Genomic DNA, 12,035 nt, shown 5'->3' with positions numbered 1-12,035 from the left:
ACCAACGTTTTGTTTTGTCATTTTTTTAAATTGTTTCTTTTGTTTAAATTCATTGATTTCAGCTCTGATTTTAATCAGTTCCTGTCTTCTACTGTTTTTGGTGTTAATATGTTCCTTTTCTAGGGCTTTGAGATATAATGTTTGGTCATTTATTTGTTGACTTTCAAGTCTTTTAATGATTGAGCTCAATGCAATGAAGTTTCCTCTTAGCACGCCTTCCTGATGTCCCATATGTTTTGATATGTTGTATCAGTGTTCTCATTTACCTCTAAGTATTTTTTTATTTTATCCCTTATTTCTTCTGCTATCCATTTGTCATTCAGGTGTTAGAGTAGCTTCTATTTTTCTTATTTTATTATTGATTTCTCATTTCCTTCTAGTATGATCTGACAGAATAAAAGATAGTACCTGTATTTTTTTTGTATTTGCAAAGAGTAGCTTTGTGATATAAGATATTTTTTTTAATAGGATTCATGTGGTGCTGAAAATAAAGTATATTTAGTCACTGATGGATAAAATATTCTATATATGCCTGAGTCTAAATTATCAATTGTATTTTTCAGTTCTCTATCTTCTTTATTTAGTTTTTGTTTGGAGAATCTATGCAGTGAAGACAGAAGCCTGTTAAAGTCATCCAATATTGTTGTGTTGTGACATATTTGATCCTTGAAATTGGAAGGGTGTGTTTTTATATAGATGCTCCATTGTTTGGGGCATAAATATTTAAAATTGTTATATCTTGTTGATGTATCATTCCCTTAAGCAGTATGAAAAGTCCTTCGTTGTCCCTTCTGATTAGCTTTGTCTTGAAGTCCACTTTATCTGATATGAGGAGGGAAATCCCTGCTTGTTTACGTGATCCATAGGAATGATATGTTTTTCCCATCCATTCATCTTCAGGCTGTGGATGTCTTTGCCTATGAGGTGAGTATCTTACAGAGGGCATACTGTTGGGTTTTGTTTTTCAGTCCAATCTAACTGATTGATTAGTATAGGCCATTATCATTCAAGGTTATTATTGGGATATGATTCGTATTCCCAGTCATTTTGGGTTATTTCTGGTTTTTAATTTGACTTAGTTTCTCCTTTCATTGACTATTCCTTTAGTGTAGTTCCTACCTTTGCTGGTTTTCACTTTTCCCCCCATCATCCTCATAGACTATTTTGTTGAATATTCTGTAGTGCAGGCTTTCTAGGTGTGAATTCTCTTAACTTTTACTTATCAAGGAAAGTTGGTATTTCATCTTCAAATCTGAAGCTTAGTTTTGCTGGATATAAAATTCTTGGTTGGCATCCATTTTCTTTCAGAGCTTGATATAGATTACCAGGACCTCCTTCCTACCTTTGAAGGTCTGGATTGGAAATCAGCTGAGATCTAAATTGGTTTCCCCCTATATATAATTTGAATTTTTTCTCTTTTGGCCTTTAAAATTCTATCCTTATTCTGTATGTTAGTTATTCTCATTATAATGTGCCTGGGTGTGAGTCTGTTGTAATTTTGAACATTTGGGGTCCTGTAAGTCTCTTGTATTTGATTTTGCATTTCATTCTTTAGGTTTGGGAAATTTTCTGATTATTTCATTGAAAAGATTGCACATTCCTTTGGTTTGTATCTCTGCGCTTTCATCTAACCAGATAAATCTTAAATTTGGTCTTTTCATATTATCCCATAATTCTTGGAAGTTCTGTTCATGGTTTCTTACCATCTTTTCTTCACTGTTCACTTAATTTTCAGGATTATGTATTTTGTCTTCATTGCCTGAGGTTCTGTCCTCCAGGTGGTCTAGTCTGTTGGTGATACTTTCCATTGAATTTTTAATTTGGTTTGTGGATTCCTTCATTTCATGGATTTCTGCTTAACTCCTTTTCAGAATCCCCATCTCTTTATTGAAGTGATCTTTCATCTCCTGAAATTTATCTCTGACTGCACTCTTTACATCAGTTTAATTATGGACGTTCTAAACTATTTCTCTGATATTTCTGCTACTGTGTTGTCAATGAATTCTATAATTGGAGCAACTTGATTTGTTTGGGGTGCTTTGTTCCCTTGTTTTTTTTTTTTTTATGTCTTTCCACCAAGCAGTGTGGATTTTGAGGCAGTACAGGTTCTATCCTGTAGTCTTAACAATGTCCCTGAAGGATTCCAGTACCTCCCCTTTAAGGGGAAGACTAATATTAACAGCACCCAATGCAAACAATATACAACCCTAAACCAAATAGCTCCTATTATGACATCTACAGTTTTGTCATGATAGACAATACTTGAACACATCATTTCTACAATGGCAACAATAAGTTTGCAGAGGGTTTACAATTTCTAATGGTGGACAAAGAGAACAGAAGTAGTGTCGGATGTGATGTCTGAGGAAGGAAGACAGAAGATAAAAACAAAAGATTATAGGAAGAGCGAAAGAGAATCAATAGAGGTTGACTGTTAGCAGGATAAAAGAGAAAGAGAATCCAGAGAATCAGATAAATGAGAAGAAAAAATATAAAGTAAGAAAAGAAAAAAAGTAAAAATAGAATACACAACAAAACTGTAATACACTATTCAGACATCCCAATCCTCAATAAACTGATGCATGAAAGATAATGTGGTTTCAAATATGATAGAGATATGTGAGAGAGAAAAGAAAAAAGAATAAAAATCTCAATGGAAAATTGAACAATTATTTCTGTTGGAGTTCAGAAGTATCCCAGCTTCCCTACTCAGCAGTATGTGGGTTGTCTGGAGTTTGAGGGTAGCTCCAACTTCAGGGTGGCGAAAGTTGCTAGGGTTAGTTCTGGAGGCAGAACTCCTGGAGGCAGTGTATAGCATTGCCAGTCCATCTTGGAAGCCTGCACCCCATGAATCTCTTTTGGGTTCCACTCGTGTGATGTAGGAGCCTGATCTTTGCCCCTTATATTGCCTATGGACCCCACAATTCCTGGTCTCATTTAGTAGTCTCCAAACTAGATCTTTCCCACCCCTACCCTTTTAAGTTCCTGGTCAGGCACTTCTGTCCCAGGCAGTCCTGAGGGTTAAGTGTCAGGACTGGTGTGCACGTCTTGGAGAGCTGTTCTGTAACAGTCGGGAGACCACGCAGAGTGTTAGGAAAGTGGTGCAGGACTGAATTGCTCAAAACAGAAGCAAAGCAGAAGCAAGTTTATTGTCAGGAAATCTGCTTCTGCACAGAGAGAACAGCAGCAGATTTCCTCTGAAACAAACTTTAATAAGTCAGAGCCTGGATTATGCTTTGGGGGTTGGTTTAGCCCTTGTTATTGCAGATGGACAGCAAGCTTCAAAACCTCAAGACCCACAAAGGGGGGAGGGGCAGGAGGAATAGGCACGTTGCCACTGGCTCCTGGAACTGGTGGCCCCTGTACATACTCAGAAGTAGGCTAATGTCTGTGACACTGTGGTCAGGGTGCAGGTGGGTAGAAGTGTCAGCCTCTGGGTGAGTAGGCTCTTGCAGGAAGGGGGAAGAACAAGGGGGATCAATCAGGGTGAGGTGTCTGGGCAGAAATGGGGTCAGCTTGACTTCTAAATTAATCCACAGTTACATTTAACAGGCTAACACTGAGAGCTGCAGGCTGGCCACATAGATGTGAGCACCAGGCCACTGGGGCAGGTTGGGAGCTAGGAAGGGTTTGCGATACTGGATATTGGGGAGCCAGACGACCCTGTTGGGTGCCAGACCTGGTGGGCCAAGAGATCAGTGAATGCTGAACTGGGGAGGGAGTCAGGGACAAAGCTGGTGCTGGTCAGTCAGTGCTGGTCTGAGGGGCCCCTGGGAACCTCATGGGTGCTAAACTGGCTATCTGGGCGAGCTGACAGCCATATGCCCTCCCACCCTCTTCCAACCTTCCAACCCACAGTAGCAAGCCCTATCCATTCCCAAGCACTTCAAGACTCAAGGAGCTAGGGAGAGCCTGGCTCTCTGCAGACTAACCTGTGTTTCCCTGGGTGAAATGCTCCCAGTTTCTGACTTTCCAGAGGATTGCTAGGCTCAGACAGGCCCACATAGACCTAGCTGAAAACTCACGTATCTGGATTTCAGTTTCTGTAGGCTCCACCATGCTGCAGCTTCTTCACACCCAGCAGGAAGACCTCAGGTGTAAGCAAACCTTGGGGCACCTTGATAATGGACTTTCAGGCCCTGGCTGGTATCCCAAAATGGAGGCTGCCACGTCTCAAGATCACAGTATTTACTTTGCTGTAAAAAGGTTATAGGGGTTGTAAAGGGGTAAATGAGAAATTACTCATTTAGAGTTTAGGGATCGGTAAAAGCTCCTTTTTTTTTTTTTTTTTTTTTTTTTTTTTTAACTGCCATCCTGGTACTGAAGATCAAATTCAGGACCTACTAGGCAAGTGCTCTAACACTGAGCCATATCCCTGGCCCAAAAGCTATACTAAGTTGAATCAAGAAGGAAGTGATGCTTAATAATTTGAAATCTGAATAATGGGAGTATAATTAGGTGGTTATGTGTAAGGCAAGATTATTCCTTTTATCTGCTAATATTTGAAGTCTAAAACGAAAATTCTTACTAATCCCAAAACAGTGATACTAAAGATAAAATTATTGGGGCAAGAAGGAAAATTATAAATGCATATGCAGAATAAAGTATACTAATGAACAAAATATTATTCATGCATTGTTGGAATAAGATAAATTATAGCATAGATTATTAGGATGAAGTTAAGAGTTAGGAATAGGAAGTTGCAGGATCTCTACTTTTATCAACATATCACAAAGCAAGAGATAACAGCAGTATAACCTTGGTGCAGAGTGAGATAGTGGTGGGTGGTAAGAATATAATACTTGCACAGTTATTAAAATGATTCATGCAGAGTCCTCAAAGTATATCATATCAAAACTGGAAACTCAAAGATGGTGATTAAATCCCCACTTTCCCATTTTCTACTGGACTGAGGTTCTATGTCTAGAATGGCTCATCATTCTAGCCCAGTTTCTTTATATAATGAATGAAGTCTGGATAAAGCATCTTGTCCAATCTCCTACCACTAATTACTGACAAAATGGAGTGAGAAAAGATGACAGTCTGTAAGTTTATGTAGTAAAATCCCATTAAAATTAATCTTACGGGAATACAGAAAGTGAAGATTTTTCCCCTTTAAATAAGTAGAATTTTACTGTGTGCATGAATCTTTTTTCTCAAAGCACTTATTCTAAGAAAAACATTTGAATAAATTAATGTATCTTGGCACAGCCCTCCTGGACAACCCATGGGATGTCTTCAGTGGGTGCAGGTACAGTGTGGTCAATAATGGCTGTTCCTCTGAAAGGTATAGCCCATAAACCTTGTTGATGATGGTGTAGTGCCAATTCTAAAGAGAGAGTACATGCGCTGTGCAGAAAAGAATGCCATGGAGAACCTCAGGGTATAGCCAAACAACTGCCAAAAGAAGAGGGCCACCATCGAAAGTTGCTACTAGAACAATGCCCAGCAGAGAGATGAGGCAGGGGCACCCTAGAATCCCAGAACTGTAGTGCATTCAACATGTAACATGAGCCTGGGAGAGCCTCAGGTACTACTCCAACCCCTGAGATCTGTTATGTGCTCTGAAGCCTGCCCAGTCAAGGATACAAGGCTTCCCAGGGTCTTGAGACAGACCCCACTCCAGTGTGTCCAGAGGTAGAACAGAATCAAAGATTCATCCTCAAGATTCAATGTTGTTTTCATTGTTGAGTTGTAGACTTACTTGGGACCTGTTACCCCTTTTTTCTTTGTTCCCCCTTTTGGAATAAGAATATCTATCCTTTGTCCCACCAGTGTCTTTTGGAAGAACATCACTTGTTTAACTTGCAGTTTCACAGCTAGAGAGGAATTTGCATCTGGATGAATCATACTTTGATTTTCATTCATATATAATTTATACGATATTTAGAGAGACTTTGGGCTTTCACCTAAATTAATATTGGAATGAATTAAGACTTCAGGGACTATTGGGATAAAATTAATGTGTTCTGTTTGTGAAAAATAAGAAGTGGGGGAAGCCAGGGATGGAATGCTATGGTTTGAACATGTGTATTTTCCCAAAATTCATGGGTAGGAACCCAAGACCAAATGTGGTACTACTAAGAAGCAGGACCTTTACTGACAAGAGGGTGAAGCCCTCATGATTAGGATTAGTGACTTTATGAAAAGGTTGGATGATAGTAGCTAGGTACCTTGTTTTTCCTCTGTCCCATCCATTGTGTGCGTACACAGTGTTCATTCTCTTCAAAGAACACAGCTTTCAGGGCACTATCTAGGAAAGAGAGGCCAGGCCTTCACCAATCAGATATTGTATCTGATCCTGTCAGTATCTTTTTTAGACCTTCAGCTTCTAAAACTGTGAGAAATAAGTTTATTTTTTATAAATTACCTGGTCTTACATATATTGTTATAGTGGCACCAACAGAGCAAAACAAGACCTAAATGTAAGACCTAAAACTATAAAACTTTATAGAAGAAAATAGAGAAAAAGCTTCATGGCATGTTATTAAACAATGACTTCTTGATGGAACACCAAAATCATAGGTACCTAAAAACAAAAACAAACTAATGGTTTCTGTATCAAACTTAATAACTCCTGCCCAGCAATCAAAATAATAGAGTACAAAAACAACCTATGAAATGAAAAGTTTGAAAGCCATACATATTATGTGATTAAAATCTATAATGAAAGCAATTCCTTCAGCTCAACAATAAACTATACCCAATTAAAAACTGAGCAAAGGACTTGAATAGATTTCTCCAAGAAGATATACAAATGGATAAGAAGGTAAACATGGTGACACTCAACATAACTAATCAATAAATAACAAATTAAAATTACAATGTTACTTTACAATGGCCTCTACCAAAAAAAAAAAAAAATGAAGAAAATAAGTATCAGTGAGGAAGTGGGGGAAATAGAACACTTGTGCAGTGCACTGTTGGTAGAATTGTTTTAAAAAAAACTACAATGTAAAATAGTATGAATCTTCCTTTAAAAAAAAAAAACACAAAACTACCATGTGATCTAGCCATCCCACTTCTGGGTAGCTAGTCAATAATTAAAAACAGAATTTTGGATAGATACTTTTACAATTATGTTTGAATTCCACCTGTTTATAATAGTCAAGATGTGGAAGCAACCTAATGTATATGGACAGATGAATTGATAAAATGTGGATACACACATAGAATATCATTCAGCCTTAGAGAAAAAAATTTATCATGCCACAACATGAACAAAACTTGAGGATATTACACTAAGTAAAATAGCCAGTTATGGAAAGACAGACAGTACTTGTTCACTTACATGATGTATTTAAAATAATCAAATTCGCAGAAACACAAAATAGGATGGTAGTTACCAGGGACTGGGAGGAGGCATAACAGGGAGTTAGTTGTTCAGTGAATATAGAATTTCAGTCATGCACGATTAAAAAGAGGTGTGTATTGTTAACAATATTGAAATGTATGCTTAAAATTAGAATAACTATTGCATATTTTTTATTATAATGTAGAAAAATGAGAAAGGAGGTCCCTGTTTATTCAGACTTTTCCTTAATGCAGACATTTCTGACTCTGTTCCATGTGTCCATTACAAATATATTTAAGTAGGTAATATTTTTAAACAATCAGTTTTATATTTTTGGTGATATAAATTCTATGACCTATAAAACTGCATAAGTGTAAAGATGTTATTGTAGGTTTCTAATTATTTTTTAAAATAATTATGTAACATTTCTTCATAAAGTGGTCAGTGATGTCACTTGTATGGGGATCTTAATGTCCCTGAAATATGTAGCCTATGATGAATTCAATTTTTAAAATTCTGAAAATATTGCTTTTATAATCATTTTTTCCCATATTAAATTTAAATATAACTTTGGATGTCTTTTCATTACCTATCTCTTTATATATCTAAGGAAGCTTGAATTGATACTTTTCCCTTCTCTGTAGGTTTTCTTATAGCAGATAGATATCAAAATGAATGTTCCATTGACGTATATACTTGATTTTCTTATCCATTTCTGTCTTTATAACTTTTATATCAAAAGCAGCCTTAAGGGAGAATAAGAAGACACAAAATACAAAAGTGAGTAATTTGGCATCAAAGTAGGGCAAGATGTACAATCACAGAAATTAAAAAGTTTTGCTTCATTTGTGTACTATGAATCAAAATGCATTCTGCTGTCATGTATAACTAATTAGGATGGATGGGTGGATAGATAGTTTAGATAGAAGGGCAAGAGTCAAAATTTTTGGCCTTGATAACAAACAATGGGTTGTAGATGAGGGAGTGCCAGATCTGTGGTTTCAAGGTATGTGTATATTTGTCTACGAACGTATATTTTAGAACAAAAAATTGGTGAAACTACCTTTTCAAGCTCCTTTTGGAGAATCAAAATAAAGAAATATTGAGCCCTAGTAAAGAAAGCAAAGAGTAAAAGTAAAATATTGTTTGTAGATAAAGCAAACATAAGAATCATTTCAACAAAAGGAACTGCAACACTTCAAAATAATGGTCAACAAACTTTTCTGTAAAGGGCTAGGTAGTAGATGGTTTAGCTTTGCAGGCAATACAGTCTCTGTTGCAGCTCTGCTACTGTATCATAAAAGCAGCAATAAAAAACATGTTGAATGAATTAATTTGACTGTTTTCCAGTAAAACTTTATTAACAAGAATATGCTGGATTTGATCCCAGACCTTCAGTTTTCAGATATCCATCACAGAATTTTAGTATCTCTGAAGTCAACATTAAAAATATAAGCCAGGTAAATGGAGTTCCCTCATCTACAATCTTGAAAGTCTGGATTAGATTACCTCCAAAGTCCTTTCTAGTCCCGGGATTCTAGAATTTGTCGAAATTGACTGGTATCTCTCCTGGCAGTTTATGTCATGTCTGTCAAGACTGTAGGTGTTGTCCCTTGAATCAGCAAGTGAACAATACTGAGAAATATACTCTTTTTTATTTCATAGAATTGTTATCATAGCTGCTCTTGGTTCTCAAAGAGCATCCACAAAGAAGAACCCCAAAATTTCTACTATTCTGCAATGTTAGCAGAATGTGGCCATTAAGGAATGTCATCTGATACCAAAATTGGGAAACCCACACACTCAGCTCTGCATTCTGGCTGGCTGAATTGGATAGCAAGCTGTTAATACATGCTTCTTTAAAAAGACAATGAAATTGGGAAAGCCAATAAATTGTTGGAGTCATTTTAAGTTTTTCAGTATTTATTCTTCCTTGCCTTTCCCCACAAACTAAACTGCTTTTACTGAGTCTTTGCAGATCAAATGTTCTAGTCTACTTATATGGATAATTCTTCCTGTGACCTTGCTTGAGCATTCATTTCCCTGGCTAATCTTCCTTTCTGTGCAATTCATCTCTCATTAACCATCCGACATGTAGCAGCCAATATCCTCTACTGCAGTGTTTATTGGTCATTTCTTCATTAACTTTCTTGAACTTGCATCCTATTGTGTAAAATCTATTCTGTTTCATGGAGTACAATTTGAGTCAATGTTCATTGTTTAAGCTTTCCATATGGATGTCCCCCTTGTTTCCCATGGGCTGGCTAACAGCCAGAATTCTTACTACTACTGATTAAAGAACAAAACTTTTTACAAGAATTCTGAACAGTTTCTTAAATGGAGGCCTCAAAATAGCTTTCTCATTTAATATTTGCTTTCAGTACTAGCTTATTTTTAAATGTATAATTGAACACAGCTAAACCAAACAAATTTCTCAGGGAGCAAATTAATATCCTAAAAACAAGGGTAATGAATTATACATTTTATACATCACTGGGGACTGGTATCTCTTAATTTAATAAACTTTGAAGTTATTTGAAGATGAATTAAGATCTCTCCATGACTCAATGACAAGAAGTTATTAATAGTATTGCTCTGATGATCCCTTTTCTCCAATTACAAACTAATAAATTGATATTCTTGTTTACATAATAATCTGAGTTTATATTAAGTCTGATCAGTTCCTCAGAGCCTCATTAACACTGAAAGAACAGGTAAGATCAAATTTTCATAGTATGGAGTAATAGAAATCTTTAGGAGGGAGCTATTGAATATACCAACCTTCTATCCTCTTATTAAAATTTGGCTTCTAATAATCATAAGCAGTTGTGTTTTTTGCATTCCCTACCTGTACCAGAAATTTAATATGCATTCTCTTTTTAAAAATCCTCAAAGCAACCTTCTGATACAGATAGTATGCCCATTAGTTATCTTTGAGTTGCTAGTACAGAAAACGTATTCAAAAATTCCAGAAATTTTATTGGTTCACTTAATTGAAAAATTTAGAGGGAAGTCAGGCTTCAGAGAGCCTGTGATCCAAAGTCTCCAGTGTTAGTAAAGGTAGCCTCTTTCCTTCATTCTTTTCTGCTTTCTATGAAAGCATCTTATGTTTCTTAGATGCTTTCATCTTAAGACTGCCAGTTCTTATAATGTGCTGTCTAATTCACTTCTGCTTGCACTTCTTATCTCTCTCAAAAAGTTTCATTCACCCTTCAATCATCTCCTTGAGTCTGTGTCCTGTATTAAGCCATGTGTCTTTCCCTGAACCAATCATTTAGGCAGAGGAATGGACTTCGTTGATTGTGTTAAGCCAATCTAGGACCACTCTTTGTTCAGAGGGAGGTTAATACCTTCTAAAATAGGGGTGGGGGCAATTCTCTATAGGAAATTGTAGCATTTGAGGGGAAACTAAATGAGGTACATCAAGCAACCATCCCTCCTACAACTCATCCTCATTTTTAATGTGAAATAACTTCAGCAGTAATAAGTAGTAGTGTATATTACATGCCCTATTTTGTATTTTATTTAAAGACAGGGTCTCACTGAGTTGCTTAGTGCCTAGCTTTTACTGAGGTTGGCTTTGAACTCATGATTCTTCTGTCTCAGCCTCCAGAACCATTGAGATTACAGGCGTGTACCTCTGCACCTGGCAGACAAAGAATATTTTAAGGAGAGAGACAAGTGTTTATTTTCTAGGTACTCTTTATAAAGAAAAAGTCTTTACCTCTAGAGCTTTTCTATTAAAGGAAGTTTTCTATTTAAGGAAGCCTAGATGCCTGGTGAAGAGAGCAAAAAAGGTTCAGGAAATGGCAATTAAGATGCTGATCCTTTTTTAAAATTCTGGTTTAATATTTAGGGGGCTCATAGGGAAAGTGTGAATGATTGCTTTTAGGGAACATGAATTCTAACATACTTTAACATTATAAATATAGAGCAATACACTATGTAAACTAATCAGCTAAAAAGAAAAATAACCAAGCCATAACATTTAAGTCTACGTTAAGAAGGAATGCAAAGTTTAATGTGACATTATTCAATATGATAATCTCTAATCATATGTAGCTCTTGCGATGCGTTTGGTACTTCTAAAACTGAATTTTAAATTTCATTTAATTTTAATTGTTTTAAATTTGAAAATTGATAATGGATCAGTTATTGAAAATGTTAAACATGTTTGGAACAACTCAAGTTTGTGAATCTATTTTTTCAACTCAAGTTTTATGAAATCTAAATGTAGATTAAATATTTCAGATGGAAATTTGCATATAAATTGAGAGGTACCATAAGCATGTAGTACTTCCAAGACTTAGTATAATAAAAAATTAAATATCTCAACTATAATTTTGATATTGATACAACTTAATATAATATTTTGCATATATTGGTATAAATAAAATATAAAAATTTACCTTTTTTAAAACTTTACAAACTGTTTAACAGTAAGTTTGTATCATGTTACAATTGTTTTGAACTATCATATCTTAAGTTTTTTCAAGACATAGTTTATTTGAACAAAAATACAACCTACGTTAGTGGCTAAATCATTAACTCATAATTATTATATTCTTTTGTATTATAGAAAATAGAATGTCTTAGAAAATTTAGTGAAACAAATTGGGGAAAATGGTGACAAAGGGATGAGTGTGGTTTTGATTAAATATTATTATGTCTTGAGTAATATGCAGTATGGAGCACTTAAAGTATCTAGAAAAGTTTATGGTATCTTCTTTCTAACAGGATG

The 12,035-nt window shown here is 35.7% G+C and overlaps 1 protein-coding gene across 4 annotated transcripts in view; it reads left to right on the top strand.

Annotated features, from left to right (window-relative positions):
- Positions 1-12,035, top strand: part of Fer (FER tyrosine kinase) — a 413,495-nt gene that overhangs the window by 302,209 nt on the left and 99,251 nt on the right. The gene's annotated exons all lie outside the window — the stretch shown is intronic.

Source organism: Callospermophilus lateralis, chromosome 5 (genome assembly GCF_048772815.1).
Source record: "Callospermophilus lateralis isolate mCalLat2 chromosome 5, mCalLat2.hap1, whole genome shotgun sequence".
NCBI classification, from domain to species: Eukaryota; Metazoa; Chordata; class Mammalia; order Rodentia; family Sciuridae; genus Callospermophilus; species Callospermophilus lateralis.
The sequence above is the reverse complement of the archived record's forward strand: the minus strand, read 5'-3'. Positions and strand labels throughout refer to the sequence as shown.